Source organism: Panicum virgatum, chromosome 6N, assembly GCF_016808335.1.
Source record: "Panicum virgatum strain AP13 chromosome 6N, P.virgatum_v5, whole genome shotgun sequence".
NCBI lineage: Eukaryota > Viridiplantae > Streptophyta > Magnoliopsida > Poales > Poaceae > Panicum > Panicum virgatum.
Genome location: NC_053150.1, coordinates 43,666,026 through 43,683,749, shown reverse-complemented (window position 1 = coordinate 43,683,749; position 17,724 = coordinate 43,666,026). Strand labels below are relative to the sequence as shown.

At 47.3% G+C, this 17,724-nt stretch overlaps 1 long non-coding RNA gene across 1 annotated transcript; it reads right to left on the bottom strand.

Annotated features, from left to right (window-relative positions):
• Positions 1 to 523: 523 nt before the first annotated feature.
• On the bottom strand, positions 524 to 2,562 carry LOC120677293. Its single transcript, XR_005676251.1, has 3 exons — positions 2,416 to 2,562; positions 2,186 to 2,313; positions 524 to 580 (listed from the first exon to the last, which is right to left on the bottom strand). It is a non-coding gene; the product is annotated as an uncharacterized LOC120677293 (long non-coding RNA).
• Positions 2,563 to 17,724: the final 15,162 nt, after the last annotated feature.

Sequence of the window (17,724 nt, the reverse complement as noted above, 5' to 3'; positions counted from 1 at the left end):
AAGCACAGACCAAGCCGGAGGAGCAGGGACCATTGAAGCTTACTACTCTTGCCCCGCAGGTAAGTTACTCCAAACCAAAAAGACCTAATTAATAAGCCAAGTCTATCCCATTCTAGCCTTGTGGTAGCGCTGTTGTCCCAGGTTGTCGCTCTATGAACCGGTCCTTATGGAGAGTGGCCAACCAGGCAGTAAGCACCGTGCTGGCCCCCTAAACCATGTTTCTACAAAAACCATCTTTTAACGAGACGTGAGCCACTCAAGCCACACAGAGTGCCACTCTCAGAATTAAGTTCAAGTAAACCATTAATCAATTTAATTAAAAAGGACCAGAATGTGTTATAGCACAGCAACCTAGCACAACTAACCAAAATGCAACCCAAAGGTATATATAAAGGATATAAAGTGGCTAGGAAATCCTTATAGGCATACAGTATTAAAATGCAGTATGAAATTGTATTTAAAAATGATAGGTTGTTCATGTTATACTTGCCTTCCTCGTACTGCTCCTGCTGCTGCTCAAATTGGTCAGAAGGCGGCTGCTCCGGGTACTGGTACTGATGCTTCTCCGGTAGTTCAACGTCTACTCACGATCGCAACGCCAAAACAAGTCCACATATACACATACATACAAACAAGAGCAAAAACTAAGAACAAACATCAAACACAAGAAAGCTATAAAGGAACGCACTAAAGAATGAGGCTCGAGGCTAAGATCACAAGAGCACAAGAAACATTAAATTCAAACTTAAAATGAGGAAGATAGGCTTAGGTAAATCTCATCGGACAAGGAGAATGTTTTAGATATCGCACTTGAGATGATGATACAAGGATAAATCATTAGAAAGATATGTATACACAAGAGAGTAGTATATCACTTTAATAATTTAACTTAATATTGCAGTGCAGTGGCATAGTAATAATTTGGTAATTAAATACTATACCATGAAAGCAATATGAAGCTAATTATTAATATGACATCAATCGGTAGTGTCCACATAAAACTTAACAATGAAATGATATTAAAAATAATACCACAAGATGTTTGGGAGAAATTCAAGGGTATGAATCAGGATTGATGGACTAGTGCTGAAGTTGAATGAAAAGAAAACAAATTGATTAAATAAATGAATACGCATGCACGAACCAAATATTGGTGGAAGGAAAATGAACTCGATGTGAATGATTCGAGCCGGCTGTTCTAGTTAGGCATGTTCACATGCATGTAGTCTTCCTTGCCTGTATGGACAAAAGCATGCAGGGTGATGCACCTGGTGTGCGTGACTAGCATAGGCAGAGGGGCTACCCAGCAAGCAAGGCACGCATGACTGCTCGACTACCAAAAGCAGTGGCAACAGCGAACTTGGAGAGAGAAAAAAATAGAGGGAAAGAAAGGCATGAGGGGGATAGCCGAGTCGAGATCAACCATAAAGGGCTGGATAGAATCCAGATCTGAGCCCAATTAGTGATACTGAACCAGTGGCTGAGAACCCCTTAGGTTAATTCTCCCACACGAGAAGCCATGCGAGGAAACCGTTGGTCGCGTTTAGAAAAGCAGAAAGATGATGGTAGGAGTACGAGCTATGGCACAAGCAAGTAGTCGCTCGATGCCAGGTTGTCAGGTGTAAGCTAGAAATGAAATGGAAATGACAGTCACAGCCGAGGCGAGCTAGAGCTCGAGGCCGTGTGCAAACGTGAATGTCTGATTAAATGTGTGACAAGCAATGGCCGTGGCGAGCGAGAGCTCATGGCCATGTATGAACTGAATGAGTTGACTAGATTAAGAGCATTGGCGATGCTACGAGTGCAGCCCGTAGTAGCCAGAGAGTCTGATCGTGCATATGATCTAATGTACTAGGAAAGTTAGAAATTTCGGCAACATAACATCTGTACCGAGCGATAACTCACGGCTCGTGCATGCCATAGGAGAATAAATTAGAGGTGTGTGTGCTACACGAGTATGTCCACGGCATGTGTGCCAGGGGCATACTGTGATAGCACGAGGATAACGTGCCCTGCAAATAAAAGCGGCACGAAGGCTGGACAGGCATGTGCATAAGAGAAGGCTCATCGGCTCGATGGCAACGGCGTTCACAGGAAGATCATGCCACAAAGGCCGAACATCACAGGCACTAGTTTCATCGGCTCAAAGGCCGACATCACAGGATAGCAAGGTCGGGGTTCTCACCGAGGGCTGTGGCAGGAAGAGAGTTGATGCCGAAACGAGTTGGCGTCGTGAAGGGGCATCGCCATGACGATCAGCATCGAGCTCGGGCTCGCGATTCAGTCCAAGGTCATGGTTGTCATCTCACCAAGCTGGTCATCGACATGGCAATAGACACCACAACACCCAAAATGAGTAAGGTTGTGCACTTTACAGGGACATGAGTCAAATTGACAAAGAGATCGCGGAGTCACCTTTGGAGCATAATCCTAAACACTTGGTGGGTGCCCAGGTTGCAGCTTGGGCATGGGCAGGGATATGTCTTGTGCTGCTGTCGTGGTGGGGCATTTCGTCGAGCACTTGCTGGGCTCCAAGGAGATGGTGGGATGGCCTGCAGGAATGAGCAGAGGAATTGAGGGCGGACTATAGAAATCGAAGATGCTCTGCTAGAGGACGTGCTCACCAAGGGAAACAAGGAGACCGGTGGCAGTCAGGAGGGATGGCACCCGCGCATCAACGCCGAGGAAGGGGCGCCACACTGAGGGAAGCTGCAGCGCGGAGCCGTCGCGTCGCCGTCGGGGAGCACTGGCCGGGGTCACGCATTGGGGTGCCGAGCGCCTCGCAGGGGCATCGCGTGCTGGAGGTTGAGGGATAGGAAGAGAGGAATGGCTTGGGCGCTAATTAAGAGGGGAGGAGGAAGGCCCGGGCACGCGGGGTTCGCGCGGGGAAGGAGGGAAACGCGGCGGCGAGTTCGGGCGGACGGCACGGGGAAGAAGATGGAAGGTAAGTGTGACACCTCCGGTGTTTAGCATTGTTTTAAACATACAATTAACTTCAAATGACACCGTTAACCCTAGTTTGGTGTTTAATTAAAAGTCCACATTCCGTTTAAATACACCAAAAAGTCAACTCTCGCACCTTTGCTCAAATGAACTTTTGCCCAACACGAAAGTTGTAGAGTTTGACAAGATAAACGACTTTCGTGTTCAAAGTTTTTCAAGTTACAACATGAAATTTTGAGTTAGCCCCGAGAAACAGTGGTTTTCATTTAAACTTGAATTCAAATTTTAAACTTCCACATTGTTGCTCAAACGAAGTTTTGCCTGAAAGGAAAGTTGTAGGAAATTGAATTTGGAACAACTTTTATGTTCAAAATTTTTCGAGTTCCCATGGAAAATTTTGAATTTGGATCAAGTCAACACTTGGACTCACTCTTTCTCTCTCTACTCTCTTTCTCTCTCCCCCTTTCCTCTCTCTGCGTTGACGCCGCACACGCTGGGTGCTCGAGAGCACTCGCTCGTGCTGCTGCACCGCTGTGGCGCGCTCGCTGCGCCTGCTGCTGCGCGCTGCCGCCAGGCCTCGCCGCTAACCCCTGCCCCACTCGAGTGCGCACGCTCCCGGATGCCACTCGCTGCCGCGCCCTGCCCGTTGACGCGCGTGCCGCGCCAAGCGCTCGGCGACGCGCCGCCATCGTCGCCGTGGCGCCCAAACCGGCCTCGCCGCTGCCTGCCCCGCCCGCTGCCCCGCACTGCCGCTGCCGAGCCGCTGACCGCGGCCGGCCATCAATGCCGCGCGCCGTTGGCCCCCAAACCTCCTCCCTCTCATCCCTTGGTCGCTTTAAACGGCCAGAACACCCCCCCCCCCCCCGTGCGCACCGAGCTCAAGCTCGCCCCTTCGCCCCTCCGCCCCATTCCCGCCTCCACCGAGCTCCAAACCACCACCACACCGCCCTACTGGAGCCGCGCGGCCCGGCCTCGTCCCTCCTCCATCGCCGTGGAGCCGCCGCCGCGGCACCGAGCTGCCACCGGCCGCCTGCTCCCGTGGAGCTCCGCCTCCGCCCCTCCTCAACCCAATTCGAGCCCACAGCCCCCTTCCTCACCTCCCACCGAAGCCCCCAAGCCCGGACGCCCCATCCCTGCGCCGCCGGCGAGCCGCCGCCGCGGCACAGACCCACCGCCACCGCCCCCTTTCGCGGTGCCGCCGCTACAGGCCATCCCGGCCCAACCCGAGACCGCCATTAGGTTCGCGCCGACGTCCTCTTGCTCTCCCCCTACGGGCCCCCACCCCCGGTGACCCTCCTCGCCGGGAAAGGCGCCGCCGTGCCCTCCTCTGTTCCAAGGCCGCCCAGGGACCACGGGTTAGAAGGAAACAAAGTTCCAGGGGCCTAAATGCAAGATTACATTTCCTTTTTCTTTTTGTTTTGAAAAACAGCAAACTAGTAAATTCGTTTAAAAATCGTAGAAAAATCAAAAAAATGCAAACTCAATTGTTCTGGAATCTTTGCAAAGAGATCTACAACTTTTTCTACATGCACTTTTTCATTTGTTCACTAGTTTCTATTTCATTTAAAATACAAAGAAAATGTACTTTATATTAGATCTCAATTTACAGGCATGAGATATTAGCCATTTTTGGTCGGTAGGTTACATGTTAGATGTATAAGCTTGTGTAAAAATTTCGTGGACAGTTTACATGCCTAGCTATCATTTTATTTAACTCTTGTTGTATGCCTAGGAGGGATAGTTTTATTTACCCAGGGTGTTATGATATGTTTCATGGGTTCAAACTTTTACAGTACTTGTATTTTAGTTCCAAGAGCATACAGAAAAAGTTTGAGAGTTTTTAGTTAAGTCAATCTGAACCAAATGATTTTTGGTGAGGATAGCTACACTAAATCATTAAAAATAGTTTCTTTGCATGAAAAATTCTAATAATTTTTCTAGGGGTTGACCTTGAGTAAGTAACCGTTCTAGAAAAATATGAGGCTCTGTAACTTGCTAGAACAGTCTGTAGAAATTAGTTTTGATCCATGCAGCAATACATTGTGCTATTTTTCATTCCCTGTACAATGCTTGTTTGAATGTGAAAAATTTATGGTAGGCTTATCTTTAGGTATACAACCCTCATTTAAAATTTCAGTACCAGTACTTGCAGATTTTGGCCTGTAAAATTCCTTTTTGTTTCCAACAGTAGCTGTTTGTTTTATTTTTCGTGGTTAATAGACTGCATGAAATGGGCTGAAAATTTCACAGTAGGCAAGTTATTTAGATATGTATCTTACATAAAAATTTCAAACCCAGAATCTCTGTGTAACTTTATTTATAATAAGGACATGCTTAACCTAGTAATAAATAAGAAAAATCTTTCTTTTGCTGCATAAGGATAAAAGAGAAAACCCATCGAGTTACCTTGTGAAGTCAGTATAATGATTATTACTCTATAAACGGTTGCCCAAATAATGTAACAGAATATTTTATAAATCATCTTGAGTTGCGTTGGATTACAACTCAAAAAATGAAGAATGGAATACATCGTTATCACTAAAGTAACTCACGCGTATGCATTTCATATAGATTCGACTACTCTCCCTGACGGTACGTACGAGTTGGTGCCAGAGTCCGAGAGTGAGCAGCGTGAAGCTCAAGTAAATCTGACTGAAGCTACCGAAGACCCGAACCTAGTTTCGGAAGAGCCCACAGCTAGTTACGCTCAGGAAGGCAAGCCCCGGAGCATGTCCTACCTATTTTATTTTATGCAACTATTTGTATTTCTGTTTATTGTGCATTTAAGTTACAGAAATTGTTTGGAACCTTAGTTGCATGATCCTAGGTACCTATGCTTGAACACTAGCATGTGTAGGTCGCTAGTTGGCTATGCTAATGGTTCGGTAGAAGTCGGGTGATTTCCTGTTACTCGCGAGCTCATAGGAGTTGAATGCTTACTACACACTGCAATATAAGGTTTACGGGCGGGGTTGTTGTACTTGTGATACCCCATCTGTTTAGTCAAAATGGATAAGGCCGCGGTGTGTGGTAGTGGAGGTTAAGCGTTTGAACGTACTAACCACATGCCGAGAATATGGTAATCGGTAAGCTTAAGTACCTGATGGAACCGGCCGTGGAATATACTCCCCACTGTCTGGTCTATGGTCACGCACGGGTGCAGGGCACCCTAGGACAGTGGGCCTGTTTCATGCCCGGGGAAAAAGGGGAAATGTTGCGTGGGGACTGGGTTCCCATGCGTGTGCTTAGGTCTGCCTGGCCAGGTTAATAAATTCGATTCGAATCGTCCGTCTCTCACGGATATTGAGACTGCTTAACCCTTTTGCCACATAGAGTAAGAAGTGGAACAATGATGATGAGAAATTTGGTTGATTGATGAAAAATAATTGCTTTCCACCATGTATGCTTTAGGATAGATGCTAATGTAGAATGGTTAATCATAATAGAACTTGAAAGCTAAAATCGGAAAATAAGGACTCACTGCTTTTCGGCAAAGACAAACCCCTCAAGCCAAAAGCCTTGCATGTCTAGTTAGAGGGTTAGTTATATCCTAGTCGGGTAAGCCTTGCGGAGTATTAGTATACTCAGCCTTGCTTGTGGCTAAATTTTTATTTCAGGTAATACCTTTGAGGACATGATTGCTAGCTTGACTTGGCCGTGTACCTTACCCCCTGGTTGGTCGGTGGAATGGGATACGACTCCGGCCAACGATGGCAATGCCGAGTGATGTCATGTACGGGCTTCATCATGACATCATGTATCGTCGTTTAGAACTCGTTTTATTTCCGCTGCAGTGAACTCTGAACTACTTTCTTTTCGAATTTCAAGTACCTTTCAATGATTTCGAACTTGGTTTGTAATAATTAAGTCAAGACTCTGTAATGTAATATATTTGGGAAATGTTGTACTCTCTGGACTCACCTTCGTGTGGGTTACATGTAAGCTTTGGGTTCGATCGACGCTCAGGTGGATTCTTCGGGACTTTACCCGACAGCACTGCCGAATTACTCCGTTTGAAGTGCGTGTTAGCCGGGATTGTCTTTAAGATGATGGTTAGCGCACTTGAGCCGGATTAATTAGGGCGGTACTGCCACAGCTGGTATCAGAGCCGAACAAAGCGCACACCCGAGAGTGCGACTAGATTTTAAAAGTTTTACTTAAAACTTAGCCACATAATCGCGTTTGGTAAATACGTTGGTTCGTTAAGGATTGTGTATAGTACGTAAAGCCCTAGGGATATTATGGGAGTTTTTAGGTGGCTATCTAACTTATGGTTTATTTATGACTGACTTCCAGCACATTTCTTTCTGTACTTAAATTCAGTACTTTACATTATGTAACGACGCACCTACGCTAAGGTAAGACGGTAAGGATCCTCAGTCAACTGAGAGAGTTTGACCTTCCCGTCGGTGATGCGAGCCGAACGCTGCCCTCAAGCAGTGGCTTACTTGAGGTGCTGCTAATATACCAACTCTCAGTTGGCTATATTGGGAGTAAAGTATACTCAGTCAGTTGAGAGAGTCTGACCTTCCCGTCGGTGATGCGAACCGAACGCTGCGCTCAAGCAGTGGCCTACTTGAGCTGCTGCCAATATAACGACCCTCAGTCGATTATATTGGGAGTAAAACCGTAAATACGTCACCTCGGTGGCATATGAGCACTGTCCATGCAGTGTTGGACGCATGGATGCCGCTTCTATAGTGAGCGGTAATGTATGGGGACGCTTTCATGTGTGCTGGCATGAAAGGTTTAGTGACAATTATATCTGTCAATTTTCTGCAGGTACACTAACCGCAATTACGTAAGTTAAGAACGGTTAGAACTCGGCTAGAAATATATATAGGGAGAGACGTAAGTTGTGCCATGCCACCGGTGCTAACCCCGTAAGCCCAAAGCTATTTGGCAATTGTTTCCTTTGGGAGGACGATTAGGTCGTGCATGCATCATACTCATATAGTTGACAGCCACTGAAAATAGATATGGGTTAGTCGGTAAGGTTAAGGTTTGCACGTGAGCACGGTTCATCTTCTCCCAATTAAGGTCCATCTAGAAATCTGTCATTTCTGCTGTATCCTAGAAGATGAATTTATTTGGCATGGTAGACGACTTTATCTGTAGAGGCGCCAGTGGATAATTTTGTTCCAAAACGTGTCTACTAGCTGCTGTTTAAAGTTGGGAATTTTTCAACTTGTATACATTGGGGCACACTAGAAACTTTGACACCCTGTTTTTCTGCCAGGTTTGAGCACTTGGGTTGCACGAATTTTTAGGCCGTCCTATAAATGTTTTCTGCAGATGTGTTCAACACAAAACTTGTGCCCAATTTACTCACCAAGCTTCTGTAAAAATTTGGTGATTTTAGTCTTAGTAGTTTGTCCTTAACACTCAGTTTACCAGCTCTCTGGTCACTGAAAATTCTGGGCTGACAGCAAAGCAAAACTATAAGGATAAGACTTTCTTAGGATCTGATCTAGATCTTGAGTTGACTAGAAAAGTTGTTCTAAAAACCTTAGGAATGTTCCTGTAAATTTTGAGAATTTCTAGAGCGCTGTGCTTCCAGTTGTACTCATTTTCGTGCACTACCCAAAATCTGTTTCAACCATCACTCACTTGTGTACATCTTTTATACAGATGGCTGCCCCTGCTCTCCTGGTGTTTGATGAGGATGGGCGTGCACACTCCGAGTGCACCCACTGGCAGGGTTTTCCCTCCATTCTTTGGGAAGTGATGCGTGATGCCGGATATCCCAGTCCCCCGCGCTATGTGGGCGAGGAGTTCCATGAGATGGGAGTTGCGCGTTGTCACGTGCGCATGACTCATGCTCCCCACCCTTTTCCAGATCACTGGGCTTCCTTGGAGCTGGAGGTAGTTGGACACCGTCTGGTTGACACTTGGGAAGTTGCAGCCATGACAGCACTCAACAAGTTTTGTGAGAAGAATTACGCAGCTGTCACACTAGCTCCTATTGGCCTCTTCCCAGCAGAGCAGCCCAATGACCCTAACTGGCTTAGTCGGGTCGGACACACTGGGTACCTTCAGCAGAACAGAGCTGCAGAAACTATCTCCATGTCAGTGAAGTGCATGAGTGCACTATACTGCTTGCAGACTTTACAGGCCAAGGCCATGACCCAGATCATTGCTTCTGCACGGACTAGCCACGAGATAGTGATTGCTAAGAATGAGCAGATCAGGGATTTGGATGCCCATGTTGGCCAACTGGAGGGTCTGATTGAGGAGCGTGATGTTCTCTTGGACAACAGGGATGCTGACTTTGCACTTCTGGAGCAGCAGTTCACCGCCCAACAGGTTCAGTTGAATGCTGCCTTTGATCACATTGAGATGTTGGAGGCTCAGCAGGCCCAGCCCGAGGCCATGGAGGAGGAGCCCCAGGAGGTTCAGGGTATCTCAGGACTTGACACTATGTCTGGAGTGCCCCTGCCACCACTTCCGGGAGCTCACTCTCCAGTGAGGAGCGAGTCTTCCGTCAACAACCTGGACGACTTTTAGATGATGTCTTAAGTAGTCGTTCGCGCATACTCCTCTGTAGGGTAGCCTAACTTTGGATGGTGATGTAATAGGCTAACTAAGAGTTGAGTACCTCGCTTTTGTCAAAGAGTACCACTCCTATGTAAAAGTATCTTAATCGTTTAGGCTGTAGCTAAGAACTTGATGCATGGTTGTAATGGTTTAATTGCAGTGGAGTCTATCGCTGCAGAAACTTGTCTGAATTTTTATCCATGTTTCCTTGTATTTCTGGGCTGTGTGTTGAATACCAAAGTGGTTGGGAATTTCATGATCTAAGTGCTCACCAAATTTCAGCATTTTTAGACCTGTGTGTCAAAATTTATGGCCCGAGCATTACACCTCGGCCTGCTGAAAAAAAAAAACAGACTGGACAGAGCAGTAGAAATTGAATTTTTCGCCCACCTTAACTGTCGATTCAGCTTTGGAGTTGAATACCAAAGTTGTAGTATGATAAATTATCTATCTGCTGTAAAAATTTGGGCGCATTTCGATGAACAGAGTGCAAGTTATGAATTTTCTTGTAACAAACAGCGTTGCTGTCCCTATTGTTACGTGCTCCTTTCAGTTCTACTTTTCCGCGCTTACCCTTCTGTTCTTGGGGTTTGTCATATGTCATCCTACTAATGAGTGAATTTGCCATTCCAGATGGTGGGAGCGACACGTGGCAACCCTGAGGGTTTCGGGGACGCAAATGGTAGCAGTTCGCAGCGACCGCCACCACCGCCACCCAACTTCGCGGAATATCTGGCTGCCCAAACCGAGTTACTCCGTCAACTCGTCCAGGGACAACAACAACAACAGCAGCAACGGGGTGGACCCAATGTTCATCAACCTCAAGCTGCTGGTTATCCAGATTTCTTGGCAACTCAGCCCCCTCTGTTCAACAAGACAGAAGAACCACTGGATGCGGATGCCTGGATTCGCACAATTGAGTCCAAGTTTTCACTACTTCTGGCACCATGCTCAGAGCAAAACAAGGCTCGCTTTGCCGCGCAACAGCTTCGCGGTTCGGCACGTCTTTGGTGGGATAATTACCTTGGCATGCTCCCAGCTGATCACGTTGCCACTTGGGAGGAATTCAAGGCTGCATTCAAGGGTCATCATATTCCAGAAGGACTCATGGATAGAAAGCTGAATGAGTTCCTGGCTCTTACTCAAGGGACACGTACAGTTCTCCAATATGCCCAAGCTTTCAACAATCTCTGTCAGTACGCGGGCTATCATGCTGACACAGATGTTAAGAAGCGTGATCGTTTCCGTAGAGGCTTAAACACCAAGCTCAAGGAACGACTAAACCCCATTAGGGTCGATACATACAATGAGCTGGTTAATCTCGCACTCACTCAAGAAGACTGTATCATGACTCACCGTGCTGAGAAAAAGAGGAAAGCGCCAGCTGGACCCTCTAGTGCGCAGCCACAGAGGTATCGCATAGTACAGAATGTTGCACCCCAGATTCCTCAGAAAGCCCCTCAGCCAGGGCATTGGGTTATCAGGCCTCCACTGCAGCAAAGCGTGGCACGTTTCCCTATTCCTCAGTTAACTGGCCCAAGGCCAACTGCTCCACCGCCAGCCCGTCCAAGTGAGGGAAATCGTTGTTTCAATTGTGGGAGCTCAACTCATTTCGCCCGTGAGTGCCCGCAACCCAGGCGACAAAACCAGGGCCAAGGCTTTAATCAAAACAACAAGAACAAGGGCAGAAGGCAAACTGTTCAGGTCAAGCAAGGGCGCATCAATTTCACCACTCTTGCAGAACTACCTGAGGGCGCACCAGTGATGACGGGTACATTTTCTATCCACAACAAACCTGCAGTTATATTATTTGATTCTGGTGCATCGCATAGTTTCATTGATGCAAAATTTGGTGCAAAAGTGGGTTTGGATTTTATTCACACGAAAGGGTCATACATGATATCAACCCCAGGAGGTAAAATTGCTTCAAACCAAATAACACGACTTGTGCCAATCAAGTTGGGTAGCTTAATCGTCAACACCGACCTTATACTCCTACCACTTGAGGGTATAGATATCATCTTGGGGATGAATTGGATGACTCAGCATGGGGTTATAATAGATATTCCCGCCAGGGCGGTGGAATTAAATTCGCCAAAATATGGAGCCACTACTCTCTATTTACCCTTCCGAGAGTGTGTCAATTCTTGTGCATTTGCCCTGAGCACATCTAACCTAGAAGAGATTCCTGTGGTATGCGAGTACACCGATGTGTTCCCGGATGACTTGCCAGGAATGCCACCAGATAGAGAGATTGAGTTTATTATTGAACTACAGCCAGGCACTGCCCCTATCTCAAAGAGGCCATATAGAATGCCACCCAAGGAGTTGGCCGAGTTAAAAATTCAACTTCAAGAGCTGCTGGATAAAGGTTTCATTCGCCCCAGTGCATCACCTTGGGGTTGTCCAGCCCTCTTTGTAAAGAAAAAGGATGATAGTTTGAGGTTGTGTGTGGACTACCGACCTCTCAATGCGGTGACAATCAAAAACAAATATCCCCTTCCCCGCATTGATGTTCTCTTCGATCAACTGGCTGGAGCTAGGATTTTCTCAAAGATTGATCTTCGCTCCGGCTATCATCAGATTAAAATTCGTCCATGTGATATTCCTAAAACCGCATTCTCCACACGGTATAGACTCTATGAGTATTTAGTCATGTCTTTTGGTCTCACAAATGCACCTGCCTATTTCATGTATCTCATGAACTCGGTATTCATGCCGGAGCTCGACAAGTTCGTCGTGGTTTTCATTGATGACATCCTTATTTATTCCAAGAATGAGGAAGACCATGCTAAGCACCTGCGCATTGTTCTCCAACGTCTTCGGGACCATCAGCTCTATGCTAAATTCTCCAAATGTGAATTCTGGCTAGATAGTTTGAAATTCTTGGGCCACACTATTTCCAGCGAAGGCATATCTGGGGATCCTAGCAAGGTGCAAGAAGTGATGGACTGGAAACCTCCTACCTCCGTTCATCAGATTCGCAGTTTTCTTGGTTTAGCCGGATATTATCGCCGATTCATTCCGGATTTCTCCAGAATTGCTAAGCCAATGACGGAACTATTGAAGAAAGGAGTAAAATTTGTGTGGGATGAAAAATGTGAAAAGGCTTTCCACACCCTAAGGGAGCAGTTGACTACCGCACCTGTCTTAGCTCAACCTGATAACACCAAGTCCTTTGACGTGTATTGTGACGCGTCGGGTACGGGTCTTGGTTGTGTGCTCATGCAAGACAATAGAGTTATTGCTTATGCGTCACGAGCTCTTCGACCCCATGAGCAGAATTATCCTACTCACGACCTTGAATTAGCAGCGGTCATTCATGCTCTAAAGATATGGAGGCATTATCTTATGGGTACTCATTGCAATATCTACACCGATCACAAAAGTCTCAAATATATCTTCACTCAAGCTGACCTAAATATGAGACAAAGACGGTGGCTAGAATTAATCAAGGATTATGATCTTGAGGTGCACTATCACCCAGGCAAGGCTAATGTTGTAGCAGATGCATTAAGTCGCAAAGCTCATTGCCATTGCCTATCCATGGAATCCTATTCTGAAACCCTCTGTCATGAGATGAGGAAGCTCCAGTTGGAAATGATTCCCCAAGGCACATTAAATCACCTCGCAATTGAACCAACTCTTCATGATCAAATCATTATGGCCCAGTTACATGATAAAGGTGTGGGGATCATTAAACAGAAACTCTCTCAAGGAGAAAAGAAGTATAAGTGTTTTCGTCAGGACCATAAGGGAGTCCTATGGTTTGAAAGTCGTTTAGTTGTTCCGAAAAATCATGATCTTCGAAAGCAAATTCTCGACGAGGCACATCTTTCCAAATTTTCTATTCACCCGGGCAGTACCAAGATGTATCAAGATCTTAGGCAGAATTTCTGGTGGACTAGGATGAAAAGGGAAATTGCTAAATATGTCTCGGAATGTGACACCTGTCAGAGAGTAAAAGCCAGCCACTTGAGAGTAGCCGGTTTGCTTCAACCTCTACCTATCCCGTCATGGAAATGGGAAGACATAAGTATGGACTTCATTGTTGGATTACCCAACACATCCCAGAGGCATGATTCCATTTGGGTTATCGTGGATAGACTCACCAAGACGGCACATTTCATTCCGGTACATACTACTTACACTGCCAAGAAGTATGCTGAGATCTATCTCGATCGTATTGTTTGCTTGCATGGGGTACCCAAGACAATCATTTCTGATCGTGGGACACAGTTCGTTGCACGCTTTTGGGAACAGTTGCAAGCATCTCTTGGGACAAAATTAATTCGAAGCTCAGCTTATCACCCACAAACTGATGGACAAACTGAGAGGGTGAACCAAATCGTGGAAGACATGTTGAGAGCTTGCGTCATTCATTATGACAAGAGTTGGGACAAATGTCTAGCTCTAGCGGAGTTCTCATATAACAATAGTTATCAAGAGAGTTTGAAAATGGCGCCATTTGAGGCCTTATATGGTCGTCGGTGTCGTACCCCTTTGAGCTGGTCGCAAGTCGGAGAACGAATGGTATTCGGACCCGATCTCGTAACAGAGGCAGAAGAGAAAGTAAGGGTAATACAAGAGAATCTCAAGGCCGCCCAGTCTAGGCAAAAGAGTTATTTTGATAAAAGGAGAGACCCTTTGCAATTTGAAGTAGGTAATCATGTCTATCTTCGAGTCTCGCCAACCAAGGGTGTACAAAGATTCGGAGTAAAGGGCAAATTAGCTCCACGATATGTTGGCCCTTATGAAATCACTGAGAGTTGTGGACCCGTGGCCTATAGACTACGACTTCCTCCCCGACTGGCAGCAGTACATGATGTTTTCCATGTTTCTCAACTCAAGAAATGTGTTCGAGTCCCCACCGAGATCATTGAACAAACAGAGATATTAGTAGAACCTGATCTCTCTTATGTCGAGTATCCTATCAAGGTTCTTGATCAAAAGGAAAGGGTCACTCGAAGAAAAGCAGTTAGAATGTACAAGATTCAATGGAGTCACCATACCGAAGAGGAAGCTACCTGGGAAACTGAAAGCTACCTAAATCAAAACTTCCCCGGTTTTCTGAATTCCACTGGAGGTACATCTTTTTCCTCGCTTAGTTTGCTTATCTGAATCTCGGGACGAGATTCTTTTAAGGGGGGTAGGCTGTGACACCTCCGGTGTTTAGCATTGTTTTAAACATACAATTAACTTCAAATGACACCGTTAACCCTAGTTTGGTGTTTAATTAAAAGTCCACATTCCGTTTAAATACACCAAAAAGTCAACTCTCGCACCTTTGCTCAAATGAACTTTTGCCCAACACGAAAGTTGTAGAGTTTGACAAGATAAACGACTTTCGTGTTCAAAGTTTTTCAAGTTACAACATGAAATTTTGAGTTAGCCCCGAGAAACAGTGGTTTTCATTTAAACTTGAATTCAAATTTTAAACTTCCACATTGTTGCTCAAACGAAGTTTTGCCTGAAAGGAAAGTTGTAGGAAATTGAATTTGGAACAACTTTTATGTTCAAAATTTTTCGAGTTCCCATGGAAAATTTTGAATTTGGATCAAGTCAACACTTGGACTCACTCTTTCTCTCTCTACTCTCTTTCTCTCTCCCCCTTTCCTCTCTCTGCGTTGACGCCGCGCACGCTGGGTGCTCGAGAGCACTCGCTCGTGCTGCTGCACCGCTGTGGCGCGCTCGCTGCGCCTGCTGCTGCGCGCTGCCGCTAGGCCTCGCCGCTGACCCCTGCCCCACTCGAGTGCGCACGCTCCCGGATGCCGCTCGCTGCCGCGCCCTGCCCGTTGACGCGCGCGCCGCGCCAAGCGCTCGGCGACGCGCCGCCATCGTCGCCGTGGCGCCCAAACCGGCCTCGCCGCTGCCTGCCCCGCCCGCTGCCCCGCACTGCCGCTGCCAAGCCGCTGACCGCGGCCGGCCATCAATGCCGCGCGCCGTTGGCCCCCAAACCTCCTCCCTCTCATCCCTTGGTCGCTTTAAACGGCCAGAACAACCCCCCCCCCGTGCGCACCGAGCTCAAGCTCGCCCCTCCGCCCCATTCCCGCATCCACCGAGCTCCAAACCACCACCACACCGCCCTACTGGAGCTGCGCGGCCCGGCCTCGTCCCTCCTCCATCGCCGTGGAGCCGCCGCCGCGGCACCGAGCTGCCACCGGCCGCCTGCTCCCGTGGAGCTCCGCCTCCGCCCCTCCTAAACCCAATTCGAGCCCACAGCCCCCTTCCTCACCTCCCACCGAAGCCCCCAAGCCCGGACGCCCCATCCCTGCGCTGCCGGCGAGCCGCCGCCGCGGCACAGACCCACCGCCACCGCCCCCTTTCGCGGTGCCGCCGCTACAGGCCATCCCGGCCCAACCCGAGACCGCCATTAGGTTCGCGCCGACGTCCTCTTGCTCTCCCCCTACGGGCCCCCACCCCCGGTGACCCTCCTCGCCGGGAAAGGCGCCGCCGTGCCCTCCTCTGTTCCAAGGCCGCCCAGGGACCACGGGTTAGAAGGAAACAAAGTTCCAGGGGCCTAAATGCAAGATTACATTTCCTTTTTCTTTTTGTTTTGAAAAACAGCAAACTAGTAAATTCGTTTAAAAATCGTAGAAAAATCAGAAAAATGCAAACTCAATTGTTCTGGAATCTTTGCAAAGAGATCTACAACTTTTTCTACATGCACTTTTTCATTTGTTCACTAGTTTCTATTTCATTTAAAATACAAAGAAAATGTACTTTATATTAGATCTCAATTTACAAGGAGGAGACGCTGATCAGCGGCCCCCATGCGGCAGAAGAAGGAGGCGGGCTGGTGTGGTAGAGGGGAAACGAGCGCTGGGCCGCGGCAACAGGCAAGCTGGGCCGGGTTGGAGAGGTGGGCCGGCGCTGCTGGGCCAGCGCACCGCGGGCCGGGGCGAAAGGTGCTGGGCCGTGGGGTTCGGGCCGAAGGGAGAGGGAAACGCTGGGCTGCCTGGGCTGGTTTGGGTCCGGTTGGGGTTTTGTGTTTTCTTTTTTCTTCTATTTCCTTTTCTTTTGCAAACTCACACAAACTAGTTTGAATTCAAACAAACTTGAATTCAAACTCCCTAGCACTCAACCAAAATAAACAACATATGCACCAGCATGAATGCACAAGCATTTTAACCCTATGATAAATTTTAATTACTTATGGAACAAAATGGGATTATATGCCATACTAAACACAATAAATCTTAGAAATTTAAATAAAGCCAATTAAATTTATTATTAAATTGGAAAATTAAATTAGGGTGTTACAAATCCTACCCCCTTACAGGAATCTCGTCCCGAGATTCTGGACTGGCTAGCAAAGAGATCCGGATAGGTCTTCATCAACTCCTCTTCCTTCTTCTGGCAAGTCCTCCGGAAAGACATCCGGGAATTCAGACACCACGCGAATACCAAACGTGGGTCTAGTCTCCATCTGATGAAGAAAACTAGAAGGCTCTGTAGCACTGACTATCACCTCTTGGCCATCGGATACTGACAAGTGAACTGTCCGCTGAGCACAATCAATACGGACTCCCCATCTGGTAAGGGTCTCCATGCCCAAAATCGCATCTATGTCTGAGGAATCAATGACGATCAAACCAGTGCGGAATTCTGCCCCCCTTATGACAATACTAACTCTCGAGCATATAGAGCATGTGTGTATCTGGCCCCCAGGTGAGGTAACTACCATAGCTGTCCTCATACAAGAAACTGGTATACGATGCTGCTCAGCAAATGACTTGGAAATGAAAGAATGAGTAGCACCGGTATCGAAAAGCACCGTAGCTGGATAAGAGTTGACCATGAATGTACCAATAACCACATTAGGAGCCTCGGCCGCTGACTCGACCGTTACGTGGTTCACCTTCCCCTGTCGTGGCGCCCTGGGTTGGACTGGGCGCCCCTGCTGTCCTGCCTGCCGTGGAGCCTGAGGTGCTGGTGGAGCCGGTGACAGGCGCTTCTGTGGACAACTTTTGGCATAATGACCTTTTTGCCCGCATTTGTAGCACATGCGGTGGTGGTGAATGGGGCTACTTGGTTGACCTCCCTGTGAACTTAACATCCCATCTTGCATCATTTCTGCTGCTTGCTTTTTGGACTCCTTGTGGCTGCGTGGCTGAATCACATTCATAGTGATAGTCAACCCATCAACATAATCATAGAGTGCTTGGTTTTTTACCTGTGTATCTCCAGAGCACTCATGATCCTTTCTCTTCTGGATGGTCTGTAGCTCATCGAACGATGGAC